Source organism: Salvelinus sp. IW2-2015, unplaced genomic scaffold (genome assembly GCF_002910315.2).
Source record: "Salvelinus sp. IW2-2015 unplaced genomic scaffold, ASM291031v2 Un_scaffold2002, whole genome shotgun sequence".
NCBI lineage: Eukaryota > Metazoa > Chordata > Actinopteri > Salmoniformes > Salmonidae > Salvelinus > Salvelinus sp. IW2-2015.
The window spans coordinates 101,666-109,280 of NW_019943352.1; positions in this window are offsets into that span (position 1 = coordinate 101,666).

Consider the following 7,615-nt stretch of genomic DNA (forward strand, 5'->3'; position numbering starts at 1 on the left):
GTGTGCAGATGCATTCACACCTGCCTGCTGCCATTCCTGAGAAAGCTCTGTACTAGTGGTGCCCTGATCCCGCAGTGTAATCAACTTTAGGAGATGGTACTGGTGCTTGCTGGACTTTGTTAGGCGCCCTGAAGCCTTCTTCACAACAATTGAACTGCTCTCCTTGAAGTTCTTGATGATCCGATAAATGGTTGATTTAGGTGCAATCTTACTGGCAGCAATATCCTTGCCTGTGAAGCCCTTTTTGTGCAAAGCAATGATGACGGCACGTGTTTCCTTGCAGGTAACCATGGTTGACAGAGGAAGAACAATGATTAAAAAGCACCACCCTCCTTTTGAAGCTTCCAGTCTGTTATTCGAATCAATCAGCATGACAGAGTGATCTCCAGCCTTGTCCTTGTCAACACTCACACCTGTTTTAACGAGAGAATCACTGACATGATGTCAGCTGGTCCTTTTGTGGCAGGGCTGAAATGCAGTGAAAATGTTTTTGGGGGATTCAGTTCATTTGCATGGCAAAGAGGGACTTTGCAATTAATTGCAATTTATCTGATCACTCTTCTTAACATTCTGGAGTATATGCAAATTGCCATCATACAAACTGAGGCAGCAGACTTTTTGAAAATTAATATTTGTGTGATTCTTAAAACTTTTGGCCACGACTGTACAGAGTAAAGAGTCTGAATAGTTTTGTAAATGTGATGTTTTAGTAGTTTATTTGTAAACCATTTGTAAAAATGTCTAAAAATCTACTTTTTACTTTTTCATTATGGGGTATTGTGTGTAGATTAATGAGGATGTATTTTAAAAGTATATATAAACCTGTAAAGTAACAAAATGTGGAAAAAGTCAAGGGGTCTGAATACTTTCCCGAAGGCTCTGTTTGTCACATGTACATTTTGAGGGCAGTGGTATAGTTTTTATTTTTAAAAGTCTTAGTGGTACTATTTTTTCTGACCCTCGAAAAATATAAATGTATCACTAGTCATATAACTTCAAGGCTGTAGCTGTCGTCTGAACGACCAAAGGTCCCCATAGACACTAGTCATAACTTCAAGGCTGTAGCTGTCGTCTGGTCGACCAAAGGTCCCCATAGACACTAGTCATAACTTCAAGGCTGTAACTGAAAGGACCCAACGGCCACGGTGCGTCGGGATGGCACTACAGTAGTAGTCAGCAGCCCGTTCTGTAGGGTGGAGCTTTTAACGACACTCCGTCTCAGGTAGGTCGTCGGCGTCATCGAACAAGGTTAGGCTCTCCTCTGCTCTGGCATTTTTATGTATCTGATTATGAGTCAGACATGAGTAGCCTACCACGTCAGTATAAGTAATCTTCACAGCCAAGTTCAGAGGACAGGCGCACCAACCGTTTCAGAGAGTGTCCGCGAGCAGAGAAGGACTAGCGTTCTTTATCACGGACTGAGAGTTTCCCCAGAGAAGTTAACTACCACGATCTCTTTCCGGTACTCTGGAGCCCACGTTCCGTCGCTAAACCTAATACACCATCCAGAACAAAGATGCCTAAAACGGTGAGTAAAAAAAAAAAAAAACGTTTTATTTGTCCGACTTTGGAAAAATGTAATGTATTAGACGTAACGGTAATCGGTTACTTTGTATCTGAATAAATGTAACAGAGACCAAAACTAGCCTGTAACACAAGGCAGGTCAAATGGATGATCATGTTAATTCATTGTCCAATATACCAGTTTTCTATTAAATATCCACTGTTGTCTAAAAGTGATGATATAGACTTACACTAATTATTTTACGATGACAATCACTGAAGTTGCCCTGATTATTTGTTACAGTGTTATTTGGCCCTCGTGTAACAGCTGTAAGTTACATTGGTTGCCTGATATCTCAAAAAAGTTCATCAATATGAACCAAAACCAGAGTTGGAGGCTATTTGCTTTAATGTGATACAATCTTTAAGAATATGCTTTGGTTTAACTTAATATATAATAATGATTGAATATATAATAATTATTTAACATATAATAATTAGTTAATACATAACTCAGTTCCTTGACAATGTTATAATTCACTAATAATTCTGTAAAAGTATTCAGTTTCTCTACAATGGAGGATTTTCCTTCAGAGCAGTAAAATGGTTGTATTGAATGTTAATATTACTCCCCCCCCCCCCCCCCTCTATTTCAACAATGTTCTCATGGTGACTGAAATGCACCATTTGTGATATATCTATAGGCCAAGTCTGCAGTGGATGAGTATTGTCTTGTGTAGATTAGATAACAGTATCGGAAGGAAGCCATCTTCTGTTGAAAAAAAACCCAGAGTCCATTTTAAGTGTGATGCCCTACACGGCCTTACTTATTAACTAAACTCCAGAGTTTGACCCACAGGTCTCTGTCTCATGACTGCTAAGGTAGGCATTACTGGCAAACCCATAGATTAGCTCTCGCTGTGTGCTAAGGCTTTTGCACAGCACTTCTCGAATCATGAAGATTCTCTGTTGGAATCCTTACGATGTCATTTTGATAACGTAGCCATTGACATTTTTTATCAGCGGTGGGTGCTTAGTTTTACGTGGCTCGGTCTCGGTTCCATAAAAGGTACTGCGTGTCTTAAACAAACACGACAATAGCAATAACCTTGGAAAGGTATTCTGTCGATGGAGTTTCTCTGGGAGCGTAGCAACAGCACTCCTTGAGAGAGTCTGACCGCAGGGGTCAGTCTAACATCCATCTGACGTCATTTCTGTGACATTCTTCTCTGAAGAGTCAGAGTAGATAAAGCTTTCAACACTATAATAAATACTCCAGGGCTGTATCCCCAATGGCACCCTACTGTATACCCTATATAGTGCACTACTTTTGACCAAGCACTACGGGCCCTGGTCAAAAGTAGTGCACTATAATGGGAATAGGGTACAATTTGAGATTAGACCCAGGGTTACTAGGGTTACCCAGGGAGATGAGACCTAGGGTTACTAGGGTTACCCAGGGAGATGAGACCTAGGGTTACCCAGGGAGGGGAGATGAGACCTAGGGTTACCCAGGGAGATGAGACCTAGGGTTACCCAGGGAGGGGAGATGAGACTTACCTTAGGGTTGTCTAGATAATCAATCAATCAGGAGGATTGGAATCTCATCTCTAATCCCAAATCCTCTTGATTAATGAAATAATATTTTTTGTTGTTGAGCCTGACTAGAAAGTGTAGCATAGAAAGTGTAGCATAGAAGGTGTACCATATAGATCGAGCCCATATACAGTATGCTCATAGTGAGTATATGGTGACTTGCTAGGAAACGTAGAGCTGTTAAATGGTCAGATATGATCAGACTACAAAAGAACAGCATGTGAAACATGTAGGTGGTGTAGGCCGACGTTCCAGTAGTTGCACAATTTCAGATGGGTTTATCTTTATGGCGCTGGGGCGTGTTTGGAGGGTAAGTTTATAAAGAGGTTGTGTAACAGAGCAGAAAGCCAACGCTTCAATTCTCTGTCAAGGTTCAGGGAACAGTTATGAGAGAGAGAGAGATTGTGGTACAAAAGTACTGTTCTGTGTGTTGCTCTATTGCCTGGCCCTGCACCTCTTTATGTACAGATGACATATCTTAATTTGATAGCACTGTTGTTGCAGACATGTTCCTACCATGCAGGAAATGCAAACTTGTAGTGTATGCAAGGTTTAAAATACTTCTAAAGTTTGTAATTTCACCTTTCAATTGTCAGACTTGAAACATGATCAAATTAAGATGCAGCATCTGTATCATATCAATGGCATATATTATATACAGTGCCATCGGAAAGTATTCAGACCCCTTGACTTTTTGAAAATTTTGGTAGGTTACAGCCTTATTTTAAAATGGATTAAATCGTTTTTTCCCCCTCATCAATCTGCACACAATACCCCCAATACAAAGCACAAAAACCCAGGATTTTAGAAATGTTTATAATTTATTTAAAAAAAAAAAAAAAAAAACTGAAATATCACATTTACATAAGTATTCAGACTCTTTGTTGAAGCACCTTTGGCAGTGATTACAGCCTTGAGTCGTCTTGGGTATGACGCTACAAGCTTGGCACACCTGTATTTGGGGAGTTTCTCCCAGTCTTCTCTGCAGATCCTCTCAAGCTCTGTCAGGTTGGATGGGGGGCGTTGCTGCACAGCTATTTTAAGGTCTCTCCAGAGATGTTCGGTCAGGTTCAAGTCCGGGCTCTGGCTGGATCACTCAAGGACATTCAGAGACTTGTCCTGAAGCCATTCATGCGTAGTCTTGGCTGTGTGCTTAGGGTCGCTGTCTTGTTGGAAGGTGAACGAACCTTCACCCCAGTCTGAGGTCCTGAGCGCTCTGGAGCAGGTTTTCATCAAGAATCTCACTGTACTTTGCTCCGTTCATCTTTGCCTCGATCCTAACTAGTCTCCCTGTCCCTGCTGCTGAAAAACATCCCCACAGCATGATTGTGCCACCACCATGCTTCACCGTAGGGATGGTGCCAGGTTTCTTCCAGACTTGACGCTTGGCATTCAGGCCAAAGAGTTCAATCTTGGTTTCATCAGACCAGAGAATCAGGTTTCTCATGGTCTGAGAGTCTTTAGGTGCCTTTTGGCAAACTCCAAGTGGGCTGTCATGTGCCTTTTACTGAGGAGTGGCTTCCGTCTGGCCACTCTACCATGAGGACTTGATTGGTGGGGTACTGTAGAGTTGGTTGTTCTTCTGGAAGGTTCTGCCATCTCCACAGAGGAACTCTAGAGCTCTGTCAGAGTGACAATCGGGTTCTTGGTCACCTCCCTGACCAAGGCCGTTCTCCCAGGATTTCTCTGTTTGGCCGAGCTGCCAGCTCTAGGAAGAGTCTTGGTGGTTCCAAATGTCTTCCATTTAAGAATGATGGAGGCCACTGTGTTCTTGGGGACCTTCAATGCTGCAGAAATGTTTTGGTACCCTTCCCCAGATCTGTGCCTCGACACAATCCTGTCTCTGAGCTCTAAGGACAATTCCTTTGACCTTATGGCTTGGTTTTTGCTCTGACATCCACTGTCAACTTTGGAACCTTATATAGACAGGTGTGTGCCTTTCCAAATCATCCAATCAATTGAATTTACCACAGGTGGACTCCAATCAAATTGAAGAAACCTCTCAAGGATGATCAATGGAAACCGGATGCACCTGAGCTCAATTTCAAGTCTCAAAGCAAAGGGTCTGAATACTTATGTTAATAAGGTGTTTCTGTTTTTAATTTTTAATACATTTGCAAAAAATTCTAAAAAAAAGTTTTTGCTTCGTCATTATGTGTGTAGATTGCTGAGGCTGTAAAGTTACAAAATTTGGAAAAAGTCAAGAGGTCTGAATACTTTCCGAAAGCACTGTACCTTAAAAGATGTCTTGGCTGAAAATAGGCAAGACATCTTTTCAACAATGCACAATCTCTCTGGCTACAATAGTTTTCCATGGCAGAAAATCTGATTATGATATCTGGTCTGTATTGAAGAAGCAGTCTATTGCAATACCCATCCTTTTTCATACTCTTTGCTTATTTATAAACCGCTGGGAAATATATTTTACCTCAAAATATTGTATTTTCAGCTGTTTGAAGCTGGTGTACAAAACCGAAAGTAAAATACGCAAAAACGAAATTTAAGATCGGGAAGCATAGAAATAGAGTACGTAGAACAGATCTACAGCTTCTTAGACTGGCTTTCAATGAGAATGACAGATCTATAACACATAGAACAGATCTACCTTTTCTTAGACTGGCTTTCAATGAGAATGACAGATCTATAACTCACATAGAACAGATCTACCTCTTCTTAGACTGGCTTTCAATGAGAATGACAGATCGTATAACTCACATAGAACAGATTCTACTGCTTTTTTAGACTGGCTTTCAATGAGAATGACAGATCTATACACATAGAACAGATCTACTGCTTCTTAGACTGGCTTCAATGAGAATGACAGATCTATAACTCACATAGAACAGATCTACCTCTTCTTAGACTGGCTTTCAACTGAAATAGACAGATCTATAACTCACAATAGACCATATCTACCGCTTCTTAGACTGGCTTTCAATGAGAATGACAGATCCATAACACACAGAACAGATCTACCCGCCTTTTAGACGGCTTTCAATGAGATGACAGATCTATAACACCTAGAACAGATCTTACCGCTTCTTAGACTGGCTTTTCAATGAAATGACAGATCTATAACACACATTTCTATGTGAGATTTGGTTGGGTCGCCCAAAAAGTTAAATATTGCAGCTTGAGTGATAGTGTATCTGTCTATCCCTTCTCAGTAACAGTGTAAGGGTAGTCCCTCAGTAACAGCGTAAGGGTAGTCCCTCGGTAACAGTGTAAGGGTAGTGCTCAGTAACATGGTAAGGGTAGTCCTCAGTACAGTGTAAGGGTAGTCCCTCAGTAACAGTGTAAGGGTAGTCCCTCAGTAACAGTGTAATTGTGTCCTCAGTAACAGTGTAAGGGTAGTGTCTCAGTAACAGTGTAAGGGTAGTCCCTCAGTAGCAGTGTAAGGGTAGTCCCTCAGTAACAGTGTAAGGGTAGTCCCTCAGTAGCAGTGTAAGGGTAGTGCCTCAGTAACAGTGTAAGGGTAGTCCCTCAGTAACAGTGTAAATTCATACGTCCCTCAGTAACAGTGTAAGGGTAGTGCCTCAGTAACAGTGTAAGGGTAGTGCCCTCAGTAACAGTGTAAGGGTAAGTCCCTCAGTAACGTGTAAGGGTAGTCCCCTCAGTAACCAGTAGTAGGGTAGTCCCTAGTAAACAGTGTAAAGGGTAGTCCCTCAGTAACCAGCTGTAGGGTAGTCCCTCAGTCACAGTGTAAGGGTAGTCCCTCAGTAACAGTGTAAGGGTAGTGCCTCAGTAACAGTGTAAGGGTAGTGCCTCAGTAACAGTGTAATGGTTGTCCCTCAGTAGCAGATTAAGGGTAGTCCCTCAGTAACAGATTAAGGGTAGTCCCTCAGTAACAGATTAAGGGCAGTCCCTCAGTGTACGGGCATATTTGGCTTCTACCACCTTGTAAAACTTGCCCACCCCTATACGTTGAGGTTCATGTTGTTCTTGAGAGAGACATCTGTACTTTGGCAAGCGTCGAATGCTTTGTTATGTTAACCTTGCAGGCCCTGCTAGTCCAAAGTCTATTGAGATAGTAGTTAGCAATTAGAGATGGTTTATGAGGAAATGACTTCACAGCAGCACCTCAAAGGTATAGTTCACCTTAAACAATGACATTATTTATGTTTCCTTACCTTGAAAGTAGGTGTATGGACTAGAGTAGATTGCGATCTACATTCTGTCTCTGTATACACAGCTACAGTCACTATTAACTAACGTCAGCTGACTAAATCAACTATGAGAGAATGAATGACCTAAACCTCGATGAACCTTATCCCCAAATCACCTCAAAGTAACTTCAAGTCACTGAGTTGCACAAAACCTTTTGAAGTTGTAAAGGGTTGTAATTATTCAACAGAGTATATTGGGAGAAGAAAGCTTGTACCTACAGACAAGTCGTTTCTGTGTATTCTGTGTCATTCAAGGCAATGTCAGGCACTGCTTGATCAGGTCACAATTCCTGGTAACATGGAAATGTAGCTGGTGAATAAAGGAGGTTGTGATTCTGAATGTCCAGGTC